At 45.6% G+C, this 12639-nt stretch overlaps 1 pseudogene; it reads left to right on the top strand.

Moving 5' to 3' along the window:
- Positions 1 to 241: 241 nt before the first annotated feature.
- LOC127775608 (replication protein A 70 kDa DNA-binding subunit D-like) lies at positions 242 to 8437 on the top strand (annotated as a pseudogene).
- The last annotated feature ends 4202 nt before the right edge of the window (positions 8438 to 12639 follow it).

Here is a 12639-nt window from a genome sequence, read left to right as displayed (position 1 = left end):
GCTCCCTTTTGGTTGCCTGTGTTGCCGCGTTCGATTCGCCGCTGCTTGGTCTCGTTTGGTTCCATCCGCTATGGCAGGGTAAGGCACTGGCTTGCAGCGGGTTCCTCTCCACGGTCGCTCCGCTTTTCTGCGGCTGTGTCGGCTTTTTGTTTTTGTTATCCCTTATTGGCTGATTGTTCGGTGGTGTCTGTTGTGTTCATTCGTAAGGGCCGGGATTTGCACGGCGTGGATCGCTGCTTCCATGGTTCTTGAACCTGTTCATCAGCACAGCAAAGGTCTTCCGCGGCGGCAGCTCGCGGTAGGTTTTCCCTCTCGTGCTTTGGGTCCGCATGGCAGGCCCCTATGTATCCCCTGCCTATGTTTTGTGCTTCATATGTCCTGATTACATTGCTTTGTTTGTTTCAGTGCGGACCCCCCTGTCTTTCCTTCGCTTTCTGGATTGACTCGTTCGTGTCTTCTCTGTCTCGTCCTCTTCTCGTACTTGCTTCGTCCTTGTTGTCCCACGGCGTTCGCGGGCCTCTTCGTCCGAGGTTATTTCTCGCTTCCTTCCTTTCCATCTCTGTCTTAGTTAGCGGATCCGTGCATTGTTCGCCATGTTTTTAGTGATTGTTGTGCTTTTGTGCTTCTGCTGTGTGCGTTAGATCAAGCGTATCTGTTTGCAATCTTCGTGTTTAATGCCGTGCGCTCACGCGTTCGGTTCCCTGGCTCGTGTTTATGTGTCACTCATATGGTGGGCTGCTGTGGAGCTAACGGTCGGCGCGTTTCACTTTGTAGCCGTTGCGTACGGTGGTCGGTGCGCGTCTGCTTTCCAGCTTCCTCTCCTGCTGTTCCCCCCCCAGCTGCCTATAAAGATTTTAGCTTCCCTTTCTCTTCTCTTCACGGCTTTCCCCATAGCGCCTGCTTCCTCTTTCTTCATCTCGTTCTTTCTTGTTTTAAACTACTATATTATATACAGTGCCTATATTATATATATATACTGCTTACCCCTTCTCTCCATTCTGTAACTTCTGCAGGCGCTATGTTTACTGTGAACACGTCGCACATCCTGCTTCTGAATGTAGCCACGGAACGTTGCATGCTTCCACCGCCCTATTATCTATGGGAGTTTGACTCCGGCGATAGGTTGTTGGCTGGAATTGAGCTTGTCTTCCCAGCATATGCAGCCTCAGCTTAGTTAGACACCGTTTTTTTCTGGTCTGTAGCCTGTGACCCTCTCCAAAGCGTGCACGAGCCTGCAGCCATGGAGGTTGTCAGGTACCTGCAGCGGCGATATGGTTTTCTTGTGCGCGACTATAATTTCCAATCTATGTTAGCATATAGAACGAAAGCAAAGTGTGCTGTTGAGACTGCGTTGTTGTCTTGTGGGTGTATCACGCGATATAGATCGTGCCGCTCACACACGCCTCCACGTTGTGATGATATCATTCAGTCGTGTGCTTCGCTGTTGTTTAATCTTTATATTGAGGATGGTGATCACTCTGCTCATGTGTAGAGCACCCCTGATGTATGCCACTCGGAGATGTTGTGTTTTCTGTATGCTACTCTTTGTTTTATATGCTGTTATTTATTGAGGTGTTGTACCTGTCGTGAGCTATGTCTTCCTGCCCTCTTTTCTTCGAGTGCATTCTGCTTCGTTCTCCTCTATCCTTTTCACCGTGGTAGCGTGCCTGCTACTGCTTCTGTTGTCATGCAATCACACGGTTTCTTCGTTGCTCCCTGCCTGCTCCAATTGTTTGGTTATGCTCTGCAGATGTCGCAACAGAGTATAGATAGGGTCCGAAGGGTACGTGCAAGCCGTGAAAGGCGAGCCACCAATGTCTTGCTGCGGCCCTGTGCGATGGACATACAGAGCATGGTTGGAACATCGTCTGAACCTTTGCGGGTAGATCGGGGTAAGAGGCCGCGTTCCCTTATGGATTTTTCAGCTGGCTTATCCAAGCTGCATAGACAGCACCGTTGTTTACTGCGGTCAAAGCTGCCTTCTTTGCCGCCACCACACGCTCCTTCTGGTATGGTAGAAAGTTATTTTCATAGACATGTTATCCTTCTGTTATACCCACGCCGATTAAGACATGGTTATGATCTGCCTGTATTGTAGCTTCTGCTAGCAGGCCAAGCACTGCCTCATCAGCAACAGATAGGGAATACATCCAGTCGCTCAAGGGTTCGTATCCTGCAATAGGAAAAACAACCTATGCTTTGTTTAATGAAAAAAACATGTTTGTCTCACAATGGTAAAATGTGTGTCTTACAGCGTCCTACCCAGGCCGGTCATACTATGGTCCTCCAAAGCATGAGTGTCCATATTGTGGTGCTGTCTTTTGGTTCCAGGAGAGGGTTAAGTCACTCTCTGCTGTCTCAAAAAGGAAAATTGTCTATAATCTATGTTGCAAGAGCGGCAAAATACAAGTGCCTCGTTTTGAGCAGCCCCCAGAGCCTCTTGCGACTTTGATAAAATCTGATGGTGATGCTCGATCGAAGAGATTTTTAAGATAGATTGGATCATACAATTCATCCTTTGCTTTTACTTCGATGGGCGCAACCATCGACAGATCAATTAACACTGGGAATGCACCTTACGTTTTCAAAATCAACGGTGTTGTGCACCACAGGATTGGCACTCTTTTGCCATCGCATGGTGCGACATCAAAATTTGTGCAGCTTTACATCTATGATCTTGCTAACGAGGTCTAAAATCGGTTAAACATTTTCGAGAATGAACGCGATAGCAATGATAGGCCTGACCCTGAAATAATCGCAGCCTTATCGGCCATGCTTGACACGCACAACAAACTTGTTCAGAATTTTAGGTATGCCAGGTCACGACTTGCTGAACATGGCGATGAGAAGATAACTTTTTGTTTGCTAGGCTGCAATGCTAAGGATGATGTTCAGTATAATCTTCCAACAAGCGGTGAAATAGCTGCCATAATAGTTGGTGACTTTGATGCGAAGGAGTGCAAGTTTGATGTGCTTGTTCATGATAGAGATCATGGGATGCGTCATGTCTCATCGCTACATCCATCGTATTTAGCTTTGCAATACCCTTTGCTTTTTTCGTATGGCGAACGTGGCTTTCATCTAGGCATTAAATACGCTGATTATGATGGGGTTGGTAGGAAATACATTATGATGCAAGAGTTCCATAGATATCTGATTCATTACAGGCTAAATGAATCTAATCCTTTCACGTGCTATGGCCGGCTTAGTGACCAGGCCATTGTTGATGTTTTCTCAAGCATTGAAGCTAATAGGATATAGTTTATAATCGATCATCAAACCGAATTGCGTGCTGAGTCCGTTGAAGGGATTGTAGATGCGATTGATAGAGGGGTTACGAGCGGAGATTCAGTTGGTAAACACCAGGTACTCCCAGCTAGCTTTACTGGAGGCAGGAGGTATATGGTTATGAATTACCAAGACGCAATGGCAATCTCCCGTTTGTATGGCTCGCCTGACCTGTTCGTGACATTCACGTGCAATTCTAAATGGCAAGAGATTGCTGAAACTATCCGCTTCGAGCCTGGTCAGCAACCATCTGACAGACCAGATGTGATTGTTCGAGTCTTTAACATGAAGGTGAACGATTTCATCACTGATATTAGAGAGGGGAGAACGTTTGGTAAAGTGCTTGCAGGTACTAGCTCCCCTTTCCTGTACGTTGTTTTTCATGCCGCCAATTTTTCCGCTCATGCTCTTTTCCTTACCTCTTATTAGTTCTCTACACCGTCGAGTTCCAGAAGCATGGTCTCCCACATATACATTGCTTGGTTTGGCTTGCTACGCCCACCGCATATATTTCGGCATCTGTCATAGATAGCTTCATCTGTGCTGAGATACTCGATTTCGACACTGATCGCCTAGGGTATGAGCTGGTCAGTGAGTTCATGATGCATGGTCCTTGTGGCGAGGCAAACAAAGCATGCCCTTGCATGAAAAATGATAGGTGTTCGAAACACTACCCTAAAGATTTCCAGGCTGAGACTGTTATTGATGAGTCTGGATTCACGATATATAGAAGGCGAAATGATGGTCGATATATAACTAAAAATGGCATCCGTTTGGACAATAGGTCGGTTGTACCCTACAATCTCAACTTGCTCAAAACATATGAGGCACATATCAACATTGAGTGGTGTAACAAATCGAATATGATTAAATATTTATTCAAGTACATTACAAAGGGACATGACCGTGCAAAGATATACTTTGAGACTACTTCCAAAATAGGGAACATATCACCAAACCATGACCTAGCTCCTCCTGATGAAATATTAGAATATATGGATGCTAGATTTCTTTCTACCTGCGAAGCACTTCATCGCATATTTGAATTTGACATACATTATAGAATCCCACCAGTTGAGCATCTAACAGTGCACTTACCTGGCAAAAACTATGTTAGGTATGAGAAGGGTTCTGACTTGAGAGCGGTGCTTAACAGCCCCGGTGCAAAGCGATCGATGCTAACTGAGTGGTTCGAAGCTAATAGAAAATATACTAAAGCACGCTCATTGACATACTGTGATTTTCCAAAAGAGTGGTCATGGGAACCATCATCTAGAACATGGCGAGAACGTACACCAGCTGCGAAAATAGGCAGGATCTATTACGTGTGGTGAGCTTTATTATCTCAGGATGTTATTGATGATAGTTAAAGGAGCACAGAGCTACGCTGACGTGCGCACCCATAATGGCATTGTTTACAGCACTTTTAGAGAGGCATGCGAAGCGAGAGGGCTGCTTGAAGGAGACAATGAATGGTATCTTCTTTTTGATGAGGCTATAGTATCTGCATCATCGAAACAGCTTATGCAGTTGTTTGTCACTGTTATCCTCTATTGTTCTGTTGGTGATGTTCGATCCTTGTTTGATAAGTATTGGCTTCACATGTCAGACGACATCCACCATAGGTTAAAGAAAGCGTTAGATAATCCGCGGTGCATCATCCCACACAAACACTTGCTTAGCATCCTTCTCCATGAGCTTACAGCTATCTTTGCGAATAGCAGTGGAAATATAAGAGATTTTAATCTCCCAGTCCCAACATCTGCCTCACATATGCCTGCTGGTAATAGATTAATTGATGAGGAGTATGCACCCGATCCACTCATGATGTCTATGCACGCCGCAGATTCTTTGATTTCACAGCTTAATGCTGACCAGAAAAAAACCTTTGACACTATAGTCTCCTCAGTTTCATCGAAGCAACCTGGTTTTTTCTTTGTGAGCGGGCATGGGGAAACTGGGAAACATTCCTGTGGAATGCTATGATTGGAAAGCTTAGATCACAGAATAACATTGTTCTTGTTGTCGCTTCATCAGGAGTAGCGTCTCTGCTGCTGCCTAGAGGAAGGACAGCTCACTCCCGATTTAAGATACCAATCGATATTGATGAAACCAGCCTTTGCAATATAAGACGAGGCACTATGCTTGCTGATCTTCTTATTGAAACTACGCTGATTATATGGGATGAGGCCCCAATGACGCATAGGCGCTGTTTCGAAGCGCTCGATCGAACGCTGCGTGACATCCTTTCTGAAACTAACCCTGCAAATTCGATTATACCTTTTGGGGGTAAACCTGTTGTTTTAGGTGGTGACTTCCGACAAATATTGCCTGTTGTTCCAAAAGGCTCACGTCTAGCTGTTATGAACGCATCGGTTACAAACTCAGATCTATGGAAACATGTTACAGTGCTAACTCTGAATATTAACATGAGATTGCTGAGGCCAGCGTTGGCACAGAACGATAGGGACGAATTACATGAATTTAGTCAGTGGGTGTTGGCTGTTGGTGATGGCACACTGCCCATGATCGCAAAAGAAGGCGAGGTGGAACCTTCATGGATTACAATCCCTGACGATCTTCTCGTTGTAACAGACGGTGACAAGATTGCTGCTATTGTCGATGAGGTGTATCCCAGCTTCATTACATCATATAAAGACCCTGCGTATCTAGCTTCTCGTGCAATTGTTTTGCCCTACGAATACGATAGTTGATGAAATAAACGATTATGTTGTTGCGTTGCTTCCAGGAGCTCCAAGAATATACTTAAGCTGTGATACAATATCAAAATGCTCAGAGCAAATCCCAGATTTTGACCTATTATACCCCCCCTGAATTTCTTAACTCTATTAATGTTACTAACTTCCCTACTCATAACCTTGTGTTGAAAGAGGGTGTTGTGGTTATGCTGCTATGAAACTTGAATCAATCAGTGGGTCTTTGCAATGGGACAAGGTTGTTAGTTGCTGGTTTAGGCGAAAGGATTTTGAAGTGGATCATACTCACAGGATCAAACATAGGCGAAACCGCTTATATACCAAGAATCACACTGAGCACATCGAAAATAAAATGGCCTTTCACGCTTCAGAGAAGGCAATTTCCAGTTCGCGTGTGTTATGCCATGACTATCAATAAAAGCCAAGGGCAAACACTTGACCAAGTTGGCGTATACCTTACAAAGCCTGTTTTCATGCACGGCCAGCTCTATGTTGCCTTTTCAAGAGCAACAAGCCGATCAGGTTTAAGAGTGCTTATCTAGAATGATGATGGCTCATGTGGAAACCAAACAAGAAACGTAGTTTACACTGAGATACTATCCGCTGTGCTACAGGCGGTGATGTCCTCGTTGCTCTTTCACACATGTTCTTTCTCTCTTAACAGCATGACAGCCAGCATTATTTTTCCTTTACAGGCTGCGCCGCCTGGCGCTTAGCGCGGCTTTCATGAACAAGACATGGCCGCTCTTGTACATAAATTTTGCCATAAATATGTTCCATCTGTATGTTTGTACTATATACTCCTGGTGCGTCATGTGCTTGCTAAACCTGTCTACTATTTTTGTTGTTGTTCCCCTTGTTGCAACGACCCTTGCATGTTTACATGTGCCTCATACTTTTCATGTTTGCTGCAGGCTCACTATGGCGTATGTCCTTATTTCTCAGCTTCTGTATGGAGACACCAGCAAGCAGATCAAGACACGGCTCTCCAGGCTATGGGATTTCCACGATATCAATGATGAAGAAAAAATATATCACACTGAACTTGCCTTGCTGGATGAAACGGTAATCATTGACCGCACAACCATTCTCCCTCTTCCTCGTCTCCCACACACACATTCTCCCTCTTCCTCGTCTCCCACACACACTCCATTCATTCTCCAGTGCATACTTTAAATAGCACTGACATGCCGCTGTATATTGTAGGGCGCCAGTATACATGTGCAAATCTATCCATCCCTAAGAAATAAGTTCAAGGATCTCTTATAGCAAGGGAAGGTCTACTACATCGACTCTTTCTTTGTCAGATATGCCAATAGGACATACAGGCCTGTTGCGAATCCTTTGATGATTTCATTTACTAAATGGACTACCTTGGAAGAATGCATTGAGATCCCTGACAATTTCCCTAGCATCACGTTTTCGCTGACACCGTTCCAAGATGTTCCATCTCTTGTGGAAAAGAATCATTTCTATGTTGGTGCGTCTCCTTTCGATCACATTTGTCATCTATGTTTGTTTCCAGTTGCGGCCCTATATTTATCAAACTAATTTTCAATATGGGCAGATGTTATGGGTATCATAACTGAGGTTGGCGCAACAGCCACCATCCGCCCTAAATCAAGCAACACCGACAGCCTGAAAAGAACCCTGCAAATTTCAGATGCAAGGTAAGTAATAGCACCTATTTTTCTTCTTTCATTATGCACTATGTTTGGCTCACGATACGTGCACTAACCACCCTAACAAGCTACTAATATCCAACACCAAATAAATCATGCACAATTTACAAAAAACAGCGGCTGCACACTGCCTGTCACACTCTGGGGGAAAACGACAACTGCCTTTGAAGCACAGGCGATATTCAATGCTGGACAGATTGAGCCTCAAGTTGTTGTCTTTGTTGGAACACTTGTACGAAACTACAAAGGGATAGGTATACATGTACCAGCCTATCAAATTATTCCTGCACACATTGTATGAGCTTCTATCTAACACTGGTCTAATCCAATGCAGGCCTGACTTTGACTGGAAGCTCACCGTGCAAATGGTATGTCAACCTTGATATGCCCGAAGTTGCTGCCCTGAAACAGAGGTAATGCAATCCACACCGCTGCTTTTCCTCATGCCTCTAAAAGCATGCATTAGTGCTCCTATCATACACCACAACACATTGTTTTTAAGTATGCTTCTTCCGTGTAGCTTTACAGCAAAGTTTCAGCCCATCAAGTGGGTTGACGACGGTGGCGCAGCTTTCAGGCAAGATATTCCACAGAAAAAACTATACTGCAGATCCTTAGTCTCAATCCACACAAGAATAAGGCTTGTTCCGCTATATTTGCTTGCTGATCTCTTTTTCTTTGCCATCTGACATTAGCGATCAAACCGCATGTGGTTGCAGCGGGACCGTTTTGTCGTCAATATCACCATAACCAGCATAGCACAGCACACTTCGTGGTGTTACAACTCCTGCGAACTTTGCTCAAGAACCTCTAGGCCATATGATTTCACCTACAGATACACCCATTGTTCCTACATAGGTGTTCTTCGCACCTCCTATGTTGTCAGTTACACACCACATTATACCAGTTTTGCTTTTCCATGTAGGTACAAGGTTGTTCTAACCGCTACTGACAGCACTGGCGAGGCTACATTTATTCTCTTTGGAAAAACAGCGCAGCGTATCATACGCAAACCAGCTGAGACACTCATTGAGCAAAATCCACCTGACAGGGAATATATCCAGATGAAATTACAGCTCTTATCAACCAGACCTTTGTTTGGAATGTTAGCTTCACAGAGGATATCCTCATGAAAAACCAGGAAACATTACAGGTCAATAGCATCATTTCATCTGGCGGTACAGCACAACCCCTATTGTCTTCCTCATCAGATACAACAGTGCAGCCATTGGCTATTATGCCATCGGCCTCAGTGAGTTGTCTTCAGTCAGCACCAGCAGCAAGTGAAACCAGCATTGAGTCAAGGATGGACACAGCTACAGGAAAAAGCACATCTACAGAGCAGGCTTCGATGACGCCAACAACATACCCCGTAAAGCCCCCATCGGATTAGTGCATACAGCGCACAATCAACAAGCAAAAAGAGCTATGTTCTACCCATATCTACACCGCCTGCTCCACCCATTCAGGTTTCATGTGACCCCAATGTTTTTTTCACTTCATTACTGCTCGTGCCCTACATAGTTTCCCTTATTAGAACGTATGTCGGCTAACATTTCTATTCTTTGTGTCAGGCAAAACCTGTGCCAGATGTTACAGGGGTAGCTGCACAGCCTCCACCATCTGTCAACCTGTCCACCAAAAAAATCACCGAAAAAAGGTTTGTTCTCCTACCTTTCCTACCTTACGCTAATCTTTCTGCTCGAACCACCATAACCATTGTCTCTGCCAAATAGGGCCATGCCTACAGCCTCGGCCCCACCTGCTAAGAAATTGTTCAAGGATGATAGCCCCAGCAAGGGCGACAACAAGGTAATTACCTGGGTAGTCATCTCGCTTTCCCACAGATAAGTATACATGCTTCGCTCAATGCAGCTGACATACCCTTTCCTCTGTTCTTTTTGCAGTGAATCAAAGAAAAAGTATGCTGCTACTTTTGTTTCTCCCTACAATATCGTTTGCACCAGCGGATGTACTCCTCTGCTAGCCAGGCCTTTTGTTCAAGACCTCTTCCTTATCAATTTGCATAAGTAGTCTTTGTTTCCTGCAGTCGTTTTTCTGTTCGTCTATATCTATCTTTGGACCTTGAAAATCCACTGTTACTCCAGAACATAGCACTCTTATGTAATATGCAATGTTCCCCTACCACTCACACCTATGCTATATGATGTGTTTACATGTTGGGATCATCAGCAGGTCATCTTGCGCCACATGTTGCGCTTAATTTCTCTCTCGGATTGGTATGATAGCCGCAGAGCCATCTGCCTTAGCTCTGTTTTTGCAGCCTATGACAACTGCCGCATCCATTATGCAGCAGCGCACGCTACGCTCATCGTCTCCGCCGTTCTCAGCGCTGCTGCAATAGCTGCTACATTGTCCCCCATTTCACGCTATAGCTATGTTGGTTCTCCCAGCGTCAACAGAGAGGTTACCACCAGCCATAACAACAATCTAGCTCATCAACGCTCTCAGCCAAAGATAACTAGCTGGCAATACCCACATAATATTCAGATGTGCTTTCTAGCTGTCTAGCGCATCCATGCACATAATACAACCCAGTCCAAGAACCTACTACATGGTTCCTACAGCGTACAGGTCACCATTCAACGCAGAGCTAACACACTAGGAGCATACACCATACGATATAATCCCTACAGTTTACTAACACATTCATCCCTGCTCATTTCATACGTTTACACCTTCTTGCCACCAGCATGCTTCCCCTCTTCAACGACCGCTGTATTTTAGGCTCCAATCAGAATCAACGCTCATGCCTAAAGAGCTTCCTGCTGAGCTGCTGCTTTCATCACCATCTTATACATGCATAGACAATAGATGGTATGGTGGTCAGAATTTTTCTGTGTTCACGTATTGATCGACTAACCAAAGAAAATAACCAATACTTCCTGCGATACGTTGAAGCCTAGCTTGCATTTCAAATGCTTCCCTTACCACATCTGGATCCTCATACATCTCAGGATCTGGTTCTGCAGCATTCATCCATAAGTTTTAGAAACACAAGAAAACACAAATGAGCCTCACCTAGCCACACACTAGCTTTCCGGCATAACATTGATCTTACCTTTGGCACCAATATCACCCTCTGCCTCTGTGTACAAGCGAGCCTCCAGGTTTACCAGAAACAATTTCATGCAAACTACATCGACTGTTTCATACTTTAGTTTCAGATATGTAGACCTTGGGATTGATTCAACGCTTTTTGCAAAACCACAAACATAATGTTCATTTTTCGCCGCGTCAAACCTATAGGCCTGTGGATCGCAGAAAGATGACACCAAAGTCTCCATCTTTGATGGATGGTTTGCATGTTCAGAAACATTCTTCACTTTGATTTCAACTTTTGTCGTCCATTTTTCGGTGCTCACACCGTACGCATCTCTCCACACCCTGTTGGCTGCCAGAACCGGCCCACTTTCCATCCTGTTAATGCCATCGTTTCATGCCAACACAGCATCAGAAAAAGAAGTATTAACAGACAACCAACATTCACCAACTAACCTAGAGAACCACCTTTCCCCTTCCTATCTCAGCTCCAATGCCCACCCCCCGCGCATACTAAGCATGAAACATACAGCTAAAATATCCAATGCATCAATGCAAAACCAAAATGCAACACAGATCTCACTACAGAGGCATAATAGTCTACGCCTACATTCGTGCCACACTTTTACCCCACCAACCAACATACACCCAGATCCAAATATGTTTCTAGATATCTGCTCACATTTTCTTCGCACCAAAGCAATCTATACCACACTGCACATACATATGAAACAAAAATGCACTACCCTAACAAAACAGGCGATTTTAACCAAACAAACCTTCAGATTCACAAGCGATCCAGGAAACCCTGCCCTCCTCCACTATTCCCACCCACTAGCACAACCTCTTTCTTTCCTTCCTTCTTCCAACCTGCGCTTCCCCACTTCTAGATCACACCGCTACACAAGAGCGCCTTTCCCCTCTTATAACCTAGGTCAACGCTGCCGTCCTCCTGTCGAACACCCTCTGCCCAAATACCCCCCCCCACCCCTCCTATCTCCCAAAATATCCTCTGACAGTACATAGCTAAAAACAAAGTCCCATATATCTCCGTTCCTGCTACATGCTATGGCCCACAAAGCCCATGCCTATCTTCTTTCTTATTTTCTACACACTTTTCCTCCCAGCTTTCCACGGGTGCTGCGCGCGAAGCGCGCTTCCTCCGCTAGTATTAATTAATTGCAAGTAGTCATAGAAGTCCCCACATTAATCCTAAAAATTAAAAAAATAGAAATTCTAATGCTAATATTTCAAATCTCTAGTTGAAATCTTCCACACTGAATTTGTTGATTTAGTAAATTAAGAACTAATAAGAGTGAAGTGCACCAGCGGTCCCTAAACTTATGCGGGTGTGTCATCTAGGTCCCTAAACTCTCAAAATGCATTTTTGGGTCCCCGAACTTGTCTTACGTGTCATATAGGTCCCTGAACACAGGCATGGCTGTAGAATGCCACGCTCCTGCACCTTGCCACGTGAATAGGGCCATGCACTGCATGCATCTATCCACACGTGCTACCGAGCGGAGGCCAGCGAGTAGCTACGGCGGTCTGGCCGCCGTGTCGCGTGGAGAGGTTTGTCGTGTCGCGCCTGGGCGGGGAGGCGACATAGCCGCGCGCGGCCAGCGGAGTCGCACGTGGCGGCGGCGGCGACGGCGGCGAGCCGCGCGAGGTCGCAACGTCGACAGCATAGGAGTTGCGCGTGGCCGCGGAGGGGACGGAGCCGTGGCTCAACGCCGAGGCGGACAACCACGACGGCCGGAGCCCCTCGGCGTTGGCAGAGTCGCGCGTGGCCGTGGAGGCGACGGAGCCGCTTGCCGACGCGGAGGTGACGCCGTGGCCCGCGCGGAGGTGGTCCCTCGACAGCGCTTGCAGCGAGCCGGAGCTCAAGC

This window comes from Oryza glaberrima, chromosome 6, assembly GCF_000147395.1.
Source record: "Oryza glaberrima chromosome 6, OglaRS2, whole genome shotgun sequence".
In the NCBI taxonomy this organism is placed as follows: Eukaryota; Viridiplantae; Streptophyta; class Magnoliopsida; order Poales; family Poaceae; genus Oryza; species Oryza glaberrima.
This window is presented reverse-complemented; position numbering and strand designations above follow the sequence as displayed.